This window comes from Molothrus ater, chromosome 6, assembly GCF_012460135.2.
Source record: "Molothrus ater isolate BHLD 08-10-18 breed brown headed cowbird chromosome 6, BPBGC_Mater_1.1, whole genome shotgun sequence".
In the NCBI taxonomy this organism is placed as follows: domain Eukaryota; kingdom Metazoa; phylum Chordata; class Aves; order Passeriformes; family Icteridae; genus Molothrus; species Molothrus ater.
The window spans coordinates 16330733-16352742 of record NC_050483.2 but is presented as its reverse complement, the minus strand read 5'-3'; the positions used below and the strand labels follow the sequence as shown (position 1 = coordinate 16352742).

The window sequence follows — 22010 nt, the reverse complement described above, 5'->3', positions numbered from 1 at the left end:
TATATACCCTCAATATCCTTGGCTTTATTAACTCAATTTGCCCTGGCACTCCCTGTCAAAATCACCATTTCTTTGAATGGGAAATGAGTAATCCTTTACCCAACACCATAGACAGCCATTGGTGTTTAGAACTGACTGCTATGGGATCACTCATTGTTAGAAAACTATGGATTATGCAAAAGCTTGCATCTGCAGTATTTTAAGTGATTGATTCTGCTATGACTTCAGAAAAGAAAGGTATTCTATTGCTGATAAAGAGAATGGGTGGAGTACTCAAAATCCTTGGAAACCAGACAAACTACGCTGGCAGAAGCAGCAGGAGAGAACGGCAAGAATTCTTGCCCATACAACATGTCAAGTAACATCTGGGGGGAAAAAATCTCTATGATTCCAAGCTCACTCCACCACCCTACTCATATTACCTAATTTTTTTGCAAGCCAAATGTCTGAGGCTCAGAAATCTAACCTAAGATTATATTGCAGACAAGGGATCTTCCAACTGCCAAAACAGTCTCCACATCTTCCCTACCAGCAGCTATATCTACTCAGCAGGCATCAAACCAATACTTGAATAAAATAAATGAAAAGGATACCTGGGGCGGGGGGGGGAATGGAACCCAGAGAAAAATTTTAGACAGTTTTCAGTATGCCAAGAGTGTGATAGCATCTGAGGAAAACTGAAGCTTTAAAAATTTGCCTCTGCCACAGATCCAGCAAGATGCAGAAGCATTCTAGACTGGCTCTGCCACCAGTCTACATGAAGTCTAGAATTCAGGTGCACTCAGAGCCTCCAGAGAGGCTCTTAACTTATTTGGCATAAAGCACACTTGCCCTTTAGTGCATTTGCCATATGCTATTTTCTGTGCCTAAAACTGGAGAGGATCATCAGATGGGGCTGTAGTAACATTAGAGAGAGAGAAAGCGGATTCCTGCTATGCTGTCTCTGTATGAAGTTCTTACCAGTCCTACTTCCTAACCTGAAACACAGATTAAAAAACCATAGCCAATTTCTCATTTTCTCAATTTCTTTCAATTTCTTTGCAGACACAACGTGCAAAGCATGAAATAAACAACATGATTTAAATTTTTAAAAATGTTTCACAACTTCAGCTGCAACTCAAGCACAAAGTGACAAGATAGATTCTGCAGAAAGTACTAGATAAGTCTCTTGGTCTAAACATAGGAGTTTACTAAGAAAGGTAAGAGGGAAACAGCACTTGTAATGAGAGTTCAGTAAACTTCTCCTATCCTCAAGTTTTGTTTCATGCAAAGAGATGAAGCAAAAATAGATTACTAACATCTGTTATCATCAGGAAAGGCTAGCTTGAAGTAGAAAAGCCCGACAATGAAAGACACTTGGGATTTTGATTTTCTCTCTCTGCTGCTACCCCCTCCATCCAGTCCTCCTTTCCCTTCTTCAGCTAAGTCCTTCCCAGCTTCTATGTGCACAGTATCAGCTCATGTCCACACATGTCTGTGCTAGTTAATGTACAAAATTGCCTTACCAGCAGCAGCGCAGCGAGCAGATGATGAATTCCATTCCAACAAAATCAGCAGCAGGGGATTTCCGACAAGATGGCAATAAGTAAAACACAGTTCAGATACTCAGAGAAACATGGGAAACCCAAGATAACTGATTACTGAAACACAGCCTGAAATACCAGGAGCACTTTTCCAGAATTCAGCAAGATGCAACTTTGGCAGGCAGAGTGAAAACCAAAAAAAGGTGCTCTTCTAGAGAACAGGCATACATAGCTCACTCTTGAAAAGACAGCTGTACAAAAGAAAGAAATAGGCTTTCTGCCTTTCTTTAATCTATCAGAATAACTGTTATCTATAGTTTCCTCCTCTTCTTTTAGGGTAGGACTGTTTAAAATTAAAAAAAAAAACCCCTCCTCCTAACAAATGAAGAGTTAGCAACTATTTTAATAATGCTTTTCTCTATCTAGTTCTCCCTACCTTTCCAGTCAGTTTGGATGCAAAGAAACAGTAATACAAAAACAATAAATAAGTAATGAGAACTATTTTTTCCAATCCTTCCTTTTCTCTTTCACAACATTAATTCCAGTGACTCAGATATATTACAGTCCAGAATATCTGTTGAGTTTATTGCTTTTTCTAAAACTTAACCCTCTTTTGTGAAAACTGTTGAAGCAGTTGGTTTATACCTATTTTGTAAGATTTCATAAACTCCATTCATCGTTCTGCTTAGGCAAGAGGGAAAATTTCCCAGCCACAGAGCCTTAAAGCTCCACCTTGTGGAAGATGCCTAGAATAATTCCAGCAGGCTTCAGGGAAAAAAGGACTTCAAACCAAGCTTACAATTAATGTGATGTGCTTGACATTGGCATTTTTCATCAATCCCACAGTAAGACAACCTCTTAAATGGGTTCTGCACCAGCAGAAGCACAAGCAGTGGGGGACTACCAGTAAAACAAAAATGAATGGCTGTAACTTGAGTCCTGTTCTGGGGCCCTCACTGCAAGAAAGACACTGAGGTGCTGGAGCATGTCCAAAGAAGAAAACAGAGCTGGGGAAGGGTCTGGAGCACAAGTCTGATGAAGAGCAGTGCAGGGAGCTGGGGTGGTTTATCCTGCAGAAAAGGAGGCTCAGGGGTGCCTTTACTGCTCTCTACAAGGACCTGAACAGAGGTTGTAACCAGGTGGAGAGTTGGTCTCTTTTCCCAGGAAACAAGTGACAGGGCAAGTGCAAACAGCCTTAAGCTGTGCCAGGAGAGGTTCAGGTTGCACATCAGGAAGAAATTCTTCACTGAAAGGGTGGTCGAGCATTGAAATGGGTTGCCCAGGCAAGTGGTGGAAGTGGTGGAATCACCACATCCCTAGGACTGTTCAAGAAATGACTGGACATGGCACTTAGTGCTATTGTTTAGTTGGTTTGGTGGTGTTTGGTCTAAGGATGGACTCAGTATCTTGGACTCTTTTCCAACTGGAATGATTCTGTGAAAAGCTGGTTTTATTTTGTGGCAATGCAATAGTCATCCTGCACTGAACCAGCTGATAACACCAGCAGCAGTCCAGAACGCATCTTGCTATCACCTTGTTTGTTGGTTCCTGTGCATTGGACTTACTCTCTCTGCAAGTAGGAAAACAAGGAATTATAGATAGGTTCACCTGGCTAAGGAGCTGACAACCAAAGAACACACCAACCCTGCCAGTAGGAATGGATAAGTGACTAACAGAACTTACCTTGCAATACTGCATTTACTGTAACTTTACACAGGTGTTCCAAAATCTATTCACAGTCCCCTTCCAGCCACCTATTACAAATTCACACAGTTGAAAGCTTGGGCTGAGACCAGCCTGGTGCATGCACATCCTGCTGCTTGTGATGGTGCAGTCTGGGGACAGTAAAGCACACAGGGCTGGTACTGCCCTCCGCTCAAAGTGCCTGCATGGCAAAACTGTAGCAACTTTTAGTCCATTTTTCCTGCATCATATATGTACCTTGTTTTTACTTCTTCCTGCAAGCCTTTACAATATCCAGGGTTCAGTTTTATTGTGAGTTTTTTTCTTGCTGCTTCTTCCCCAGGAGGGCTACAAAGATGTCCAAGAGGTTTCTAAGTTTACATACTGTGATACCAGCACACACAGGCTCAGAGATCAGAGCTGCTGCACTAAAGCATTGCAGACACAGCTCATGTCTTTAGCAATGTAAGCACAAACAGATAAAAAACATTAAAAAGAACAAAAAGTAAGGCATTCAAAAACAGCCTTATAAAAATTTTAAATTTTTCCTTTGTCGTCTGCAGTACAGCAGTCATACAATAAAGTCATGAGATGTTCTTTCATATAATAAACCCAAGATACTTAAAGAACCTATACCCATATCCATTTAATACTTAGAATTCATAAACTTACCATAACCAGTAACTAGCTACTAACAGTAATCACGTTCCTTTCTCTGATACAAACTTTGCGATGTTTCTATTCTTGCTCAGTTGCTCCACATTGAGATTTGAACATTCAGAACAATCTGAAAATCGGAATACCTTAAGGACTGAAATACTGTACCAAAACCGAAAGTGAAGTGCTCTTACCAACAAAATAACATCTGGCTGAACTATTCCTTTGCTTGGAACACAAGGGAGCACCAAGTTTGAGCTCGACTGCAGGGTGTCTCAACACACAGAGAAAATTTAAGCATGCCACTCCAAACAGAGGGAAGCAGCGCATCCCTGAAGCTCAGCAGAGCACGGAGCTGCTCCCGGAGCTGCAGAGGGAGCCCGCTGCCCGCAGGTCCCCGCTCCGGAAAGGCGGGACCGCGCTGTCACTCACCGCAGTCCGCAGCTTGCGCTCCTTTCAGTTCTCACCACTGATCGGATCGGAAAAAATACCCAGCGATTACTCAGCAGGCAGGGAGGAGAGGGTCTGACGTGCTGAATCGGTACCCTTTGAATCGGTATGCTGGAAGACGTGCTTGTTTTAAATTACACTCCATATTTTATTCTTCCTGTTCTCTGAGCTATACAAACTCCAGCTCCAAATGACCTTTCACTTCACACAGCGCTTCTGTGGAGGACATCCTTGGTTGTTCAGTTAACATCCTGGTTGGCCCCTTTTACTTAAAAAAAAAAATCCACCCCCCCAAAAAAAAAACCCAAAAAAAAACCCCTCAGCCTTTTACTGCAAGAAAAATGTTTGCAGCCTCCATAAAGTCCTTATAATTTTCACTGTTGATGGCTGTTAGCAAAAAAGAGCCCAGATACAGCAGAACAAAACCTTAAGTTTATTAACAGATTTTAAAACCAACAGAATAGATTAAATATACCCCAGCATATAACCAGAAATAATGTACTTCACCTTTGCCCACTGTAGTCTTTTGGATGAAACTATCAAGTTTTTACTTAAAAAAAAAATAAACAAACCCTCACTTATACAGTTTTTCTTCCAAAATACAGAAGTGTTTTTAAATTTTGTATAGTTCATGGAACAGGACCAAAATCACTGACAATAAAAGCACTATGGATGGATGGGAGGCCAAAAGCCCACTTGTGTATTAACAGTGAAAAAGACTTTTTAAAAATTATATTCCACAACAGATGTACCAATAGTACCTGTCATCACTGGCATGTGAAAGCCCCTTGCTTAAATTTAGCTCTGATTATTTGTCTTCATGAAATTAGAGCTAAAAATGTCTAAAAATGACACTTGATACATAGAAGTTTCAAAGCCACTGTCCTCACTCTGAACCCCATATGAGCCTCTCAAAAAGGAAACTCATGTTGAACCACAATTTTTTACCAGGTAATCTCCTTTTGCCCCCCTGCCTTGCTTCAGCTACACTTGTGTGCACAGTTTGGGTGCACAGTTTGGATTACTTTACTCAGAGCACTAATCACTGCACTCAAGAGGAGACAGACCCAGTTTAACTTATGTAACCTCATTACCAGCTGACTGAAGGAACACAGTGAAACTGAGAAAAGAAGTGCCTTTTGTAAATTGGTGTCAGGTTTGGGTTTTTTGAAGAAAGATGTATATATCACCTTCAAAAAGAGATGCAACCAAATTGTTCCTGTAACAACAGAAGCAATAACACATCTAGCCTAGTCCAAGCCAGTCTTGTTGAGATAAAACTGTATCGTGTTTCTAGCAATTTCTTCCTTAGAAATCAAGAGCATTACAGCTAGATTATCTCTTGGAAAGCCCCAAGTGCTGCCACATGCTTTGTCACTACAGCACTCTATCTTCCTGCTTGGCAGCCTCACCATACACTATCACTCGCTCACTCAGCTGCCATAGGCCCAGTTGTGTGGTGGGGAGTTACTGTGCCTGCTGAACCACTTAGTCTGCAAGCATACAAAGAGCATCCATAGCATCAAAGGGCCTGCAAGAACTGACTTTTTTTCTTTTATCCACAACTTCAATTAGATTTATCAGCCTACAGAATAAAAATTCATTAAATTCTAAAGTTCCCTTCAGTAAACCACAGGAGAGACCTGCCTGCCCATAGAAACAGACCTTCTCCATCATTAATAATTAAAACAGCAAAACTTCATAAAGTTAAGCCTGGACTCAGGCTGCCCAGCTATACTGAGAACTACATGCAAAAGGTATAATTACAGGAAGACTGTTCCAGGCAGAGTACAAGAACTGGGTAGAAAGCTCAGAACCATGAGAAATTCATGCCTATTTCATCTAACAATAATAAAATGAGACAAGTTTATTCATCTCCACCTTTCATAGAAATTACAACCCACAGAGACTGAGGACATGGAACAAAATGCATCAATTTGCCATAATAATGCACTCTGACAGCAATACACATACCGTGACCTTTAATCCATGTAGGCCTCTTCTGCACATTTAAAAGGGAAGTTAGAAGCATGGACTGCAATGACAGATTACATGAGCATCATTGACAAGTTTATGTGTTGCATTATTTTCATCTATTTAATAACCAAAGACATCAAATAATTCTGTCGCCACGATCCTGACTGAGATTTCATGCAAAGTGCACTTATGCTTATGGTATCCACAGCTCTCAGCTATAATAAAGGAGGAAATTCCAGCAAAGGAGGTGATTAAGTAGTTAAAAATATGAACAGTTATTTGTAATACTGTGACAAAATTTGACCACCACCAGAGCAAACTTCCTAAATAAAAGTATCTGGAAAAAATACTCATTTCATTAGAAACTAATATCCATGCAATACACATAAATTGAAATAAAAGTAATGGAAAGTATTTCTGAATTTATTGATATATGAATGTACAGAAAGAAAACATTTTTCTCCTTAATTAGCATGCTCCCTCTAGCTGACCTTTGAGATGTTTTTTGGGAAGCCTGAGAAGACCAACATATTCTGGAATGTTGTCCTTGCCCAATGCTACAGGAGATTTATAACACAGGCAGTTGAACAGGCAGGCTAGTCCATGGTTTGTCCTTTCACATCTACATAGGTAAAATAACTGAAGGCAGCTGAAGAATATCTGACAGCACACTCAGTTTCCTCTTAAAGAACAGGAAATCCATGTTTTGGTTCTCTTGAGTCAAACTGCTCAGAAAGACGTCAGCACACACACAAAAAGGTAAACATGTGGCCTGCAATGATATGAAAAATTTAATATTCAGCCTTCTTATGCACTTGGAAAATTTAGGTATTCTTCTGAATGTACATTTGTATTTATTTATTTCCTGCATTATCTACAGCACTGCATTTAGGGAAGCAGCTGGACTCTGGAAATTGAGTTTCTCTCTGCTTCTTTTCATCCTAATGTTGCATAATGGACCAGCTTTTATAGTGTGACTGCCACCCTTGTCTTCAGTGTCCTCTTTACAGAGTTCTCTGGTTTTTCTACAGTAACTTACACCACAAGATCAGTATCACATCATAAAATCTTTTGTGTCTAGCTAACTGGCAACATCAGTATTATATCCTTAACAGAAATGACCTAATCCATCTTATTCTGCATTGAAAGTCGAAGACTGCTCAATTATCCTCAAATATGTGACTTTAAACATACCACAGTTATCAAAGGCAAACACACACCCTTTGGGTTGCTGGGAAACAGGACTTTTCTAGTTTGCCTGGTTTAATACAGGATATACACACCTGCAGTACAGCACAATGACAGGAAAATCAAGCTGATTTTCCCAAAGTATTATTTTCTCTGATAAAAAAATTCCCAGATGCACCAAGCTATTTTCACCTATGGTTCCTTCCACCCCCTGTGACTACAGTATATTTGATTCTGTAAGTTATTTAACTTGAGTGGTCATTATGACCATTCAAAAAAAAAAAAAAACCAAATCAAACCCAAAAAACACTATCAGCCACCAAGGTAGAGCTAATTAAATCTGGCATGTGTTACTCTTTCTGAAAAGCTCTCACTGACCAGCTGACCAGCACAGTAATGCTTCTCATCCACAGACACAACAAAAGCACCTTCCAAAATGTGCACTTTCCAAAGCACTTCTCCTGCTACATAGAGGGTACAAAACAATACCCCACAAAGGCAGAAGAGGAACAGGCCTCACTTCTCCTTACACCTTAAATAAATGTCTCACATATTGGCCTCAAAATCACCCTTCAACCCTACAGTAAAGTTCATCAAGGTCCCAGGCCTTAAAAAAAGAAACCATTCAAGCAAACTTACAAGCTGAAAAAGAAATTAACATTGTACATGGAATAAATAGAAAAACCACTCACTAGAGCCACTGTAATGATATTACAAAACAATATATTGAACAGATAAGCATGATTAACATTTTAATAGTCATCACCAAAATGACAATAAATAAAATACATTCAGTAACATTTCATCAATTTGCTTTATAAATCCATAGTGCAGAAGTCAAATCTAGAAATTAGGTAAAAGTAGTTTGGATGTTGCAGAAAGGAATTTAGGAAACTATCTTCCCTCCAGCACACGACATATATACTGAGCTTTTTCGAAATAAAATGAATCACTTCCACATTTAGAATGTGTCCCTTTCTTGCTTAGAGACCTGTTAGAGGGATATCACAACATTAAAGGTCTGCCATGACACGTTTTTCCTCCCAGCTTGCACAGACCCTTTACTTAGATGATAAGTAGTTAGTTTACTGTGGAAATTTTTCCCAAAGGGGTGAATTGCATTTTAAGAACATACTCTAGCACCAACACATTTCGTGGGAAAGCAGTTGACTTGAAGTAAAATCCAGAGACAACCAGCATACTCAGCGATTACTGCTGCTGTTCTGACTCCCAGGTTAATAAGAATTTAACCACTGTGCATGCAGCACAAAGAGGAGGTGTATTAGTTCATATCTCAGGAGACTTAGCCCAGCATAACGTAACTTTCATCTGTTGTGCAACACAGCTGCAGTTCAGACAGCCCCTTCACACAGCCACAAAAACTAATGCAGGAAGTCCTCCACTTCCTCTCATTATCATTACACTTCCAGAATTATACTTGCAATAGAAGCAGCAGCATCCTTCCTATGAGCATGTATCTTCTCAATTTGCTTGAGGCTGCACAATGTTCCTTTGGAAATGTGTTACTTAGAGACCCAAAGCACAACACCCTCCATCTCCTCCAAGTGTGCCTGGGACGCACAATATTCACCTCCCAAGGTCGTTATGAGGAACACCATTTATAACTTGCTAAGCTTAAGAAGCTGCCCAGTTCTGCATAGCTGTCAGTTTAGGGCAGCTGCTTAAACCCAGGGCAGCAGCAAGGGCAGAGCTTCCCCTTCTTAAAGGTCTTGGTTCTCTCACAGAAATCTCACAGCCTAATGAGAAACACCTCGTACATCAGGTGACATTCTGACTTGACAGCAGAAACATGGCTTGAAATTAAAAAACTGAAGGGCAATTCATCTATTGGTCAGGAAGAGATGAATGTGTATTTCAGATCTTTAATATTAGTGGTGGCCTTCCTCTTAAAGAAACTCCTTAGTTGGAAATCACTTCTTTAGATAAGGAATCTTTCAAATTATTTCCTTCTCAGGGACTGCAAAAACTGTTTGTAAAGATGCTGTAGTCCACAGCAGAGGGAAATCACCCTTGAAAACGCTCAGTCATGAATAATACATTTAAAACATGTATTACCTAACAGGCAAATGCATTACAGATTTAAAAGCCAATAAGTGAAATTGCTAGGGATTTTTTTAAAATGAAAATCAGGGCACTGTGTTTTCTGGTAATGACTAAACACAAGTGACAAACTTTTTTTCAATATGGAGTTTGCTGTTATAGACCTCTTCACAGACAAGCATATCCCAGACCTCCATATAAAAATTATTAGTGAAAAATGTGTTCTTAGTTATCATGTTACCACAGTAAAGAAACAATAAGAAACTCAAAGCCTGAGCAACGACGTAGATGGAAATCTAAGCTGAAGCCACAGGACCCAAGAGTGTCACATTTCCTTCCCTCTGACTCAGGCCTGGATATTCTAAGCAAAATAAACCCATCCAGGATGGTCAGGCATGCCTCACTGACAAACCTGCTGCATCACTGCTGTTTTCAGAGCTTCCTTCAAAATGTGGTGTAAGGAGGAGATCTATCTACCCTAAAAAGTAAAGTACTCAAAACACTGTTTAGAGCTCTCTATTGTAAATGCTGCCAGAACTCATTCAACTTATTGTAATGCCAGATGTATCTTAAATTCCTGGTAGTGTTTCACAGATAACTTAGAAACAAAATACAACAGTAGCTCTATTGCCAACACTTGCTTATTTTTTAAAAATGTATAAACAAGCCAATCTGAATTGAAATCATTGTGTTTCAAAACATCGTCCTCACTACCAATTTCACTTATTTCATGGGCTACCCGAAGTGTTGTTTCTTATAATCCAATCAGTCAAAATATAAGCATTTTTGACAGTGTGGCTTAGTAAAAATATTACTGTTTTTCCTATTTCAGGGAAAATATTCCATTTACAAAGTATAATTTTTCAGAAACCCACATAAAAATATCTGAATGGTACAGAAATTTCAAGGTTGTTTCTTGAAATGGTTTGCTGCTAATTTTTCCTTTTAGCTGGAACCAAGAGTGCTTGAATTCTTCACCAACATACACAATATTAATTCTGTAGGTTAGGCTATTAACCAAGCAAAAATTTCCCTGTTACCCTGAAGAGTATGAAATGTACAGAGAATATCCATTTTTAAACATTTTCAATGTGATTGGCAAGACTCTTTCTAGCAGCTGAAAACTTTAAGTAATTTTTCTGACTCCTGCCCTTGCTTCAGCAGTGCTGCTGCAGCAGTGGATGTAGGTTATCAGCCATCCCTGAGGTGCTCTGATAGCAATCACTGCAGAACCTACACCCACAAAGTTTCTCCAAAATCAACAAGTGAGAGCAAAGCTCACAGAGATAACTATATCCACACTGCCCAATGGAAAACAAACTGCAACCTATGTACCCCAGTCTTACACTAGGGAGAGAAGACACTCTGAAATTCAACCACAACCTGGAGTTACTGGTGGCAAGCCATTCCCTATATTCAAGGTGTGCTGGATTTTCTGGTACCAGGGTCTGTGTGCATAAAAAAGTCATCCAGAGGAAAGAACCAAAAATAAAATTTCATTTGTGCCTTAGTCTATCTCCATATTTATCATATTTACCAATGCTTTAATCCTATCAACAGCTTAACAAGATGCAAACTATGTATCTCAAGGATATTACTATATGTGAGTCTTTAAAATATCAGCAGTTCTCAAAACCTGCCTGAAAGTTACCATTTTAGAAATGGAAAGTGAAAGACAAAAGGGAGCTGAAGAGATGTGTCTGAAGTCACCTGGCATACTAATGGCCAAATTCTAAATAAAAATCCAGATCTACTGGAGTCCTAAACAAACTCTCTGTAGAGACAGCAAGAAAACCTGCAATCCAATTAGTCACATCAAGAGCAGCTCCACTTGTTAAGCAAATCATTTTATTCCATGTTCACCAGCATTTCCTAGTAAATTCTCCTAGCAAATACTTATAACAACATGGACACAACAGAATTCTCTCCCATGCCCCCTCTGGAAATATAGAAAGACTTAACTGTGAAGAGCAAGTTTAGAGGTATTTTATCATCCTCACCAGAAAAGGTTCTTCAAGGACTCAGAGAGGGTGGAGAGCAGATAACTTTTCACAGTCTTGTCTCTGTGATAGGCTTATAGCACATGTTCATCACAACCAAATCCAGACTTTGGAAGGCTTTGGTGGAAGTGGTGCACAGATGTTCCTCTAAGCCACTCAGACAAGAAATACTGATTCATCACCAACAAGAAACTCTAAGCTAAATAGAACCTAAAATTCATGAGTTAATCACAGCACCACCATTATAAATCCTGCTGAAGGACACTGGCTAATGAAGAAACAACAACTCTCAACACAATACAGAGTGTATTTCAGGTTTCTCTCTTGAGCTTGATCAAGCAAGCCAAGGGATGCTGAGAACAGTGGAAAAAGCTTTGTGGCTTGTTAAAACAGGGATTGTTGTCCTTTTTAACTGGCTAATGTAATTCTTTCCCTCCAATTTTAGTTAGCAAGAAGGTGATATTTAAATAAGCAGCTCCAGGCAGTACATTTCTCTTGGAATTATCATCCAGCATTGATTTGTTTTTGGTAATTCCCTTTGGACATTCTAGAACAGACAGACATCATGAAATATACACTGATGAAAAAAATGAAGAGTTTTTCAGACAGCCATGTACACACTTATCTGGTACTGCAAGTAATTTGTCCTCTTGTTTGCATCTGAAAGCAATGTTAAGCTGAGGGAAAAACATTTCAGAGTAAATGGGAGGCTGAGCATAATCATAGCCATTAGTATGAAACCTGCACCATTAAACCATATTTATAGGGAAGTGAAAAAACTGTCCAACAGTTTTGTGAAGGTTTGTAAAACATTATCGGTAGGAATTCAAGAGCTGCAGCAAACATTGGAAAACCAACACACCAAATCTTACAATGTCCTGTGATTTAGGAGCTTTTTCATTTTCAGTGTGAAAATAATGCAGAGGTAACTACCATGCACTCACCTGCACAGAAAAATGCTCTGGTGCAGCACAAAGTTTTTGAAAAAGTTCATGTTGTGAATCTGAAACTTGGCTTAAACTCCGGTAGGGCAAAAAAAGACACTCATCCAACAGCTGCTGGCTGTTTTCATCACAAGGAAATACCTCCAGTTTGCAGTTGTGTTCTTTCACAGCTGCACAATCCCCTTGAACCCATACAGCAGGTCACAGCACAAACCTGCAAGGCCACCAACATTAGTTTCACCTCTCCCTCTGCACTCCAGCATCAGGAGCATGCAGATGGTAGGGTTCTTCCCTGCTTCACAAAGCTTTGGATGGCTCTTGAGATAGCACTGGCTTTAAACACCCATTGGGCTCAAGTGAGACAATCTGGTTTGTGCTTTGTTATTCTAATATAGGGATTTGCATAGCATTCCTGAAATATTTTACTGGAAATTGACTACTTGGACTTAGTTTTCTAAACAGCACTGTCCTCCCAGTCATTAAACAGCTGATGGAAATCATACTCCAGCTTTTATATGTCCATCACTTGTGAAGAACAATTTCTTATCAACCATCAGGAAGCACTGAATTACCAGCCTGCATTCCACAGTGTAAAGACTGCATTGTAGAATTAGGTGAAGTAGTTTTCCATGTTTTCCCTAAAATTATTTCATCCCACAAACATGAACTATTCCATCTCCAGATTTGAAAACAACATGTGACACTAATCACAGATTTTCCCTACTAGAAAGCTACAAAGCATCATTATCACATCCTTCAATTAAGGACAGGGTGTTCTACTTCCCTAACAGCGTCAGATTTTGCCCGATAAATAACTACAAAGCATCATTACTGCATCCTTTAGTTAAGGTTACAGGGGTTTGCTTCCTTAATGGTAAGCTCCAGGAAAGGAGCACCATTCCTCTCTCCTGCTACCTGGAGATTTGATAAATGCTAAGGAGCTGTTATTGTAATCAGTGCTACAGACAGCAAACTGCAAGACAAGCTCAGATGAGTGCCTGGTCTTGCAAGAACCAGCCCGTTTCTTCTGCATTCAGTCTTAATACATAAAATACTCAGATCCCAGTTCAGAATTTGTGAGTGCAAGTTTCTGCAAGAGTGCTACAAGGCTTTTTCACTTTAATTTTATCAGGAAGCAATACTGACCACCAGAGCTCTACATATATATATATAAACCAGCAGTCCCAAATGCTCCTGAGCAATAGCATTGGTATTCACAATACCAGAAGCATTATGCCACCATCCTTGAAAGCACAAAGCCAATATTTTGCTGACAACCAGAAGATGAGACTACAGAAAAATTACTCTCTTCAGGTGAGCCTGTGCTCTTTCAGATGGGATACTGAGCTTTTCTGAGTGGCAAGATACCCAAAAAAAGAAAGATATTATCCTTAAAATGAAGATCCCACTAATGTTTGTCTTATGGAAGAATTCAACTTCTCCTTAGCAGAACGGTTGTTTAGCTTTTGGAAGGACATAAAAACAGTTCTAATTGATGATGCACTGCTTTTGAAAGTTAGCTTCAGTTCCAATTAAATCACAAGTGGCATGGCTGAGAGCACAGTATTTTCTGCTCTGCTGGGGTGGCCGGGGTCCAGGCCATCTGCGTGGAATGCAAGGCAGGACATTCCACCCTTCCGCCTGCATGGCCAGCGGTGCCAGCCGCTCCTGCAACCCGCCAAGGGGACAGGGAGGGATCTTCTTTTGTTTTCCTTATTTGTTTATTTGCTTTACTCTGGCAGCAGGCAAAGGGCTCTTCTCTTGCCAAGTTCATTACTATTGTAAAGTGTTCCCAATTACACTGACTAAAGCACTGCAGTGAGGAGGGGAAAAAAACAACTTTAAAGTTTACAATTAAACTACAGAACTTTTTAAGGCTTGATTTCAGGAAACAGGTGGAAGCTGGATTAAGCATATCTCTCCCAAGTACTCAAATCCACACACACACATTATCATTCATTCACAATATTTCTTTCAAAATTTTCAATAAAGTTTTTGGTTAAATTAAAGAAGCAAGTCCTATAAGCCTCTTCATTTACTCATCTTCTACAACCCCCTTCCAAACAACTTCAAAAAATTCAATGTTTTATGCTTAGATCTGGGACTACTAAGCCATAGGTGATATAATAACTACTGTTTTCCAAAATGACAATCACTTTGTTATTATCAATGTGAAAAGGCATGCTATAGCTTACTGGTCCCCATTAACTTTCTCCCTCATCCCACAAAATTCTTGTCCTCCAGTCACTGAGTACAGACACAAATTGTTGGTGGAGCATCTCAGAGTCTCCTAAAGATGACAGACTAATCAAGCAGCAGTATTCTACTATAGTGGCATAACAGATTCAGGAAAATCACATCATCGTTTTTCTCAGTGGCACCACAGCCTAAATCATCATTTTTAGTATTACTCTACTCTGATGGAGTGAAAAGTGCTACTTAAAAGCTTAGAAGACAAGATTATGACCTCCAGTTTATCATTCTGGACATCAGGTTGACTGCCACAGCCATACAGAGTATATGCACAGAATAAGTTCTCTCTCATGTACAACTCAGTTGTTCTATGTCTACCCTGCAGTTCAAACCTAACATGTTTGCCTTTGAAGAGATTTTATTAACTGACTTGTCTCTTATGTCTGATTTTCAGTCACAAAATTTATCTGTCCTCCTCCCACTTCTCAGATCAGCCAGTACTGTATCAGCCAGGTCTAAGCTGCAAAAGACAGGGGACCTTCCTCTCCAAGAAAGAGGAATCCATTCCCATGTAGTAACTAGTTCTCCAAGCACAGCAAGACACAGTACAGAACTGCACTCTGACATGCAGGAGCAAGGCTGTCCCTTCCAAGACAAAGATAATTAAACAAAATACAGCACTTGTTTGAAAGGCAGTCACAAGTCCCTTCTGCATAGCTGAAGAGCAAAGCATTTGTTTCATATCCTAAAAACAGGTAGAAGATCTGAGCACAGCAATAACTTATATACTACAAGAGTGCTGAACATCCCACAAAATCCCTGTTTCTCCAAATATATAAAGTTCCAGCAGCCAAGAATTAAATCCAGAAGTCTTCCATTGTTCTTTCACTGTGAAAAGAATTCAGTTACACTTCAATACAGAAGGAAGCAGTAAGATCAGGAAATCCTTACTGTCAATGCTTAATCAATACCTGCTTAGGAAAAGGGATGAGAGAAGCAGGAGAATAGGAATAACATTAAAAGCAAAGACACATCCACCACTTCCTGAAGTTAAACAAAAGGCACCAGAACTAACCAGGCTGCTGCATGCCCTGTGCCCAGCTCATACCTGCCATGCATCTCCTGCCCACAAAACACGCCAGACATGAACATTTCAAAGATTGAACATTAGCCTTTCGTGAGATGTCCCCACATTTCTTAGCAGGAAAGCAACAAGAAAATGGACTGCTGTCTAAATCTGTTTACCTAAAATAAGCCATCCTTACTTCAACACTCCCTCCCTTCCCCGAGGGATTTAAGAAGCATGCACTGCCATGATCTGACAAGATCCAATAAACCGGACAGCCTCCCTCTCGCTTGCACAAGGACACAGCTGCTCTGATGTCTCATCTAGGCCTTGTGTGTCCAAATGTCGCCTGCACCAGCTCAACCAGATCTTTATTTCAGTAGCAAGTGTTACACATTCCTCTGATGAAGGCTGCAGTTAGACCCACCGGCAGATAACCAAATCCCAAAGGCTGCTTCTCACACAAAAAGATCAGTAGGGCTGGTACACTGTCCCTTCCCAGCTCCTCTCTCTCTTACAGTAGCTCTGCTAAAACTTGATGCCCTTCCCAAGCAAAACTGCCACCAGCTAATCTCTAAAAGCCACTCTCCCCCTCCCCCCAAATGGATCCATCCACAGAACACAACCAGCTGCTCCTGATAAACATACACGGCTGCATTTCACAATACACTGGAGACCTCTAAAGCACTGTGCCTGAGCACAGCATGCTTGGTCCTGTAACAAGTGTATTAAGACACTGCCTCTTGCATGCTGGAAGCACAAACATTATTGGGAAAATGTGCACAAAATCAGAAATTTAAGCATGAACTGAGTCACAAGAAATGTACTCTGAATGGCAGCTAGGTAAATTCAGGGTGAACAGAATTAGTCATCTTCAGTGAGTCACACAAAGCAGTACAATTTGCAAAGAAAGCAAATTAAGAACATTCTGTTATAATTGATTTTAGTAAAGAACTTGATGTCATTTCATAGTAAGCGCATATATTTCGTAAGTTCCATGCTAGATTTTTACATACCAAAACAGCTGGCTGAGCATGTGGCAATAGACATTATGTGATGCACATCCTACTTCCTAACCTCCCTCTGGTGCCCTGGCCAGCATGAGTTTGCCATCTGTGGCACTAAGAGAGGGAGCACATTTATCATTATTCTTCTATAATCACCTATTCAATCAACAGGATTTCAGACCTAACAGCTGCCCCCAGCAATGGGCAATGTGTTACATCTAAGTCAGTCCTTTACCAAAAGATTACATGTGACTATCCACCAAGGGAATCCATCTCTGTCCCCAGGACACACAGCATCCCAGAGTACCAAGTGTTATGTCAGCAGGAAAAAAAAAAAAAAAAAAAAAAAGGCAAAAGACAGGCATAATTTGGAGTTGAGTTTTTTGCTGTTACCATAGAGGGTGACAGAACACAAAAGAAATTATACAGAATTACTCCAATTTGCATTCACTTTGCCGTGGCAAAGCAACTTGTGTATGAAAGAGAGCCAGTCTAATCTTAGCAGAAAATACACTGATGTACAAACTATTCTTCAAATAATGATAATCAAGTTAGAAAGGCTAAGTCTCAGTCAGAAACTACATCTATGGAAAGTGTGCTAGAGCAGCTGTTGAAGCATATGAACCACATTAGCATTTCCCACCACCCCATAAAATGACACACGTACATACAAACCATCACCACAAACTCTCATGAAATCTGCAGCAATAAACAGCATAACCAGCAAGCTGACATGCAGCTTGTTTTTGCAACTGCCCTGGCCCCTCTGTCTTCTGCTTACCAGCTCTGCCATCCTGACTGATTACACTTTGGTAACAGACTTGAAGTTACTTTTCTCCCACCAAACAGAAGCATGTTCTGTCAGTGACATTTCTGGCTCCACAGCAGTAGCAAATGTGAAGATCAACTGCACAGACATTGGAACAATTACTTCTCAGAGGATATATTACTTAACTGAAAATGGATTATTTTAACCTGTTTTATAGAAAAAAGGTTTCATCGTATCCAGCACTTAACAAGTTTCCATAGCACCTAATGACACAGTTCCACTAATACATCAAGCCAGCAAACTGTCACTACCACCATTACAATTGATCACACTCCCCCTTCTATCACTCAAGTCTTCCCTCTGTGCGTCTCCCATGCAGAGGTACTTGTGCAGCTGTACAGTGAATTGGATCAGGAATTGATCCCAACTGAAATAAAATGCTGTTTTCTTTCCATTAGTTTTAAGCTGCATCACTGGTAGCAGGATCCAATTCCCAAGCACTCAAGCACTTGAGCTGGCAAAGAGAGGAATAAACAGCTCCAACAGCGAGAGGAGGGCACTTCTCTCAGCAGTCTCAAAGTGCTCAGGGAACTATGGCATAAATTGCAGTGTCTTTCTGTGATAGCAAGAATTTTGTTATAGGAAACTGTGGTGCTTTTTATAAAGACCTGCTCCTCCTTGTAAAACTATACCTAAAATTCAGTTCCACAGAAAATCTTCAAGGTTGCCTTTACAGATTCTTCACTTGTTACTTCAGTTTCAGTTGCTTTCTCTCTTCTGGAGTGAAAGTAAAGCATATGTATTAGAAAACTATGTAATATGTAATGAGCAGAAGTTACCAAATGAGATACTTGTGCCGAATATGAAAAATTTAGGAAGTTCAACAGCTTTTTTCACCTCCTTTCTCACCTTTTCCAGAAGAGAAGGTTTTAAAAACAGGGGAAGGATCACAGTAGAAATGATTGGGCACAACTCCTGGCGTCACCAGAGCTCCTGGGCTGAGGCTCTTCCAGCCCATGGCTGTGACTATGGCAGGGATGGTGGTAACAACATTTACACTATTATTGCCCATTATTGCAACTGACAGAACAAATATACGCCTGGTGAGGAAAATTCTCCTTCCCCTCCAAATGATCCACCCCATTTCCCAATTCTCAATATTATAAAAGCAATTTAATGTTTGTACATTTTCAACTCCATGTTGTGAATTCCACATTTACCTCCTCCAGACTCAGTCACCAAGAGTAGCTCCCCATTTGTTATCTGGTGCTTTTTCTGCCCAGCTGCATGGATACTAAGAGAGGGAAAAGCCATGTACACGAGACAGACTTTTATTGATGTTGATTTTATGCTATAATTTTACACTTTTCATACTTCAGTGTGCTAATGTTTTGTTCAAAATAAATCTCAATGATACAAAATGATGAGCTAAACCTAGCATTTAATTTTCCAAATAGTACTTGCACATTTTGCATTTTGATACATATGCTAATACCTACTAATTAGAATCACAACAAAGACTTTAAAGATAGGAATTAGGGAGAGGAACTTTCCAAACCAAAATTGATTCGTTATATGACAAAACAAACATTAGAACCACTTCTGTATAATGATGCAAAATATTCTCACAATAGAAGAATTGGAAGAGAATTCTAGTAGGGAAAAAAATTAAAACGTACGTGCTATAAAATTGCCTTTTCATTATGTTCAGACTCAAACACTGCTAAAATAAAAAGGAATCACCTATATTTTGTCATAGCTCAAAAAACAAGAGATAGCACAGTTTCTGTGTGATACAGTAAAAGTCTAGATATGGTGTTAGAAATGGGTGACAAACACCATGCAAGGACTTACTGATAAAACCAATACTGCAGTATTATGGGTAAATTCTCTGTAGCAAAAATTAGTCTTATTGTTTTAGAGCACTTAAAGGACCAAGGAAGCTTTTACACTCCTGTGCTTTTTGCAAAGACGAAGGCACATTTTACTTTTTATCAGAACTGCAACTACATTAGCTTAAGAGGCTGTTTCACAGAAGCCTACAAAAAATGAAGCTATATGATTTCATTGAATGGGAAGATCCTAATCAGTACTTTGTATTAGCAACTTAATACTAAAGACCACTGAGACAGGCCTAGAGGTTAAAATTCATCATCTTTCTAGGAAAACTCCTTTGATACATTCTAAAAGCTCGTGCCTTTGTAATAAAAATAAAATTCCGTCAATCATTCTGCTTTTAAATTAAACTCCTAAGCAAAATTATGCTCACTGGAAGTATATTCATATATGTTGAAATCCTGAGAAGTAATTCAGCATAGCAGGGAAACGGTGTCACACTATTAGAATTGCAAATTAAGTCACCTGTTGGCAAGTGAGCAGCAGCAGGCCACTGCGAAGTGCTCGGCAAGGGAAGAAGGCTTGTTTTCACAGTAGTTAACGCTTACTTTACGGCTAATCCATCTCAACTTCGCAGGCTTGCTTACCTCAGCAATCTGCACCTTTGAAATAAGTGATGGAGAAGTTTATATTCCTGTTCCAGACTGCTGCTTACAGTGTTTGTGCGAGCTCATCTGCGGGTACACTGCTCCACCATGACAGCGTGAGTATTCTAACTCCTACCACACTGACTACCTTTTTCTTACTATGAACCCTGAGAACAACAAACAAAATCCCCAACAAACAACCCTCCCCCCCAACAAACTCAAAACCTGAACTGGAATTTAGACTACTTAGATATCTGTAGGACACAAAATGCTACTCAAAAAACGACAAGTTCACCCACCAGTTAAAACCACCTTGCTCATCTCTTACACCATGTGTTGTGCACTTCTCTCCTTAGCAGTCCCCACCTTGGTCACACACAGAAGATACCCTTGGAGCCATATTCTCATTCACACTGAAGGAAATAACACTGAAAACAGGATGCGCACAAAAGATACTTTTTGTTTTGGTTGTTTTTTATTTTTTTTTGTATGCACATTCCCTACTTACATCTTCAAGGAATATTTGGGCAAGGGGGAGAACAAATTCAAGCTGAGAGCTTTACATAACCAGCAAACAAATAAACAGCAACAAGAGGATGGAACAACAAGATTATGCTCTGAATACTCTTGTCTAACTGGAAGGCAAAGCCAAGAAGCCCTGCAGAAAACACAAGCTAGAAGCAAACTGTCTTATTTCCTATTGCTTCTGTGTTTAAAAACATCCCCAGTATGCATAAATCAAGATGTCACTGGCAGTGAAAACAGAAGCCCAGCTTAACTCCATAGCTACAAGGCTCCATTAATCCCTCTCTAACATTCTCACTAGGGTCCCCTGCTTTCTTTTGTTCTCATAATCTCAAGCTATGACAAAAAAAAAAAAACAAACTATGGCAATGACACATACGGAAGAAATTTGTATTCACTTGTCAGATACTGGGTAAAAATATCTCCCTCATAGTCAGAGTAGTGAAAATTAAAGCAAGCAGGGGCTACTGGGGCATACGGACAATCATTCCAATTTTTTTAACACAAATTTATTTAAAAAAACACTCAAAACACTGAGAACAGCCACAACTGTAGTCTAACATGGATCAGCATAAATTAGCACCATCATTACTTGGGGGCTTTTTTAAGATAAGCAGTCTTCAGAAACATTCCTAGTTCATGCTTATGTCAGCTCTGTTTATTATTGCAAGGTAAGAGAAATGCTGTCCTCAGTAAACTTACTGGAAGGAGAAACTGGAGCAATAGAAAGCAACAGTTCTCCCCTGTAGAAAGGGAACCTCCTGCTTTGGCACAGCCATGCTAAAAATCCAGACAGCTTTTCTTTGGACAAGGTGTAACCCACTGAAATCTGTCAGGAAGGCTACAGATGTTGCTGTCACAGTGCATCTGAGGAAGCACGCACTGTATGTTCAACTTTTTTTTTGCTTTCCTTCCACTCCCAGATATGAACTATTTTCATAATTATCCAAAGAATTTATCAGCAACTTCTTCACTGGCTTGTGTTGGTAAAAGCTACATCTTCTAAGGAAAAGAGGACAGAGACAGCACTTTAAAAATCTGCACACCTTTTCATATTATAGGCTTGTAAGAGCTGCTACAGCCTCGTCTGCTCCACTGGCATAGGACAAGGTCATTCTTTAGATGATTCAGGACATAATCTTCTCCAAGATATTTTGGAGAATGTAATACCTGAATGAGTCAAGTTCTACTGTATTTTAAAGAAAATTGAATCTCACCAGGAAGTGCAGAGGTACAAGACTCAAATGTTGGACACTGCAATACATACTTTAGTTACCTTTTGGACAGAGTTACCTAAACCAATGCAAATCCTTGAGAAATCTACATGCACAATAACCTGGGTTATTTTCACACAATATTTTCATAACAATTTGATTTAAAACCTACTAAAGAAGGAAGCCAGGGAAGAACGGTAGGTTTTCATAAGCCTAAAGTGCAAAAAGTTCCAAGGAATGTAAAAAGGCCATTTCCAGTCACTACACAAA

The 22010-nt window shown here is 39.7% G+C and overlaps 1 protein-coding gene across 1 annotated transcript in view; it reads right to left on the bottom strand.

Annotated features, from left to right (window-relative positions):
- The window catches only part of MOB2 (MOB kinase activator 2), a 109126-nt gene that overhangs the window by 72567 nt on the left and 14549 nt on the right, over positions 1-22010 (bottom strand). The gene's annotated exons all lie outside the window — the stretch shown is intronic.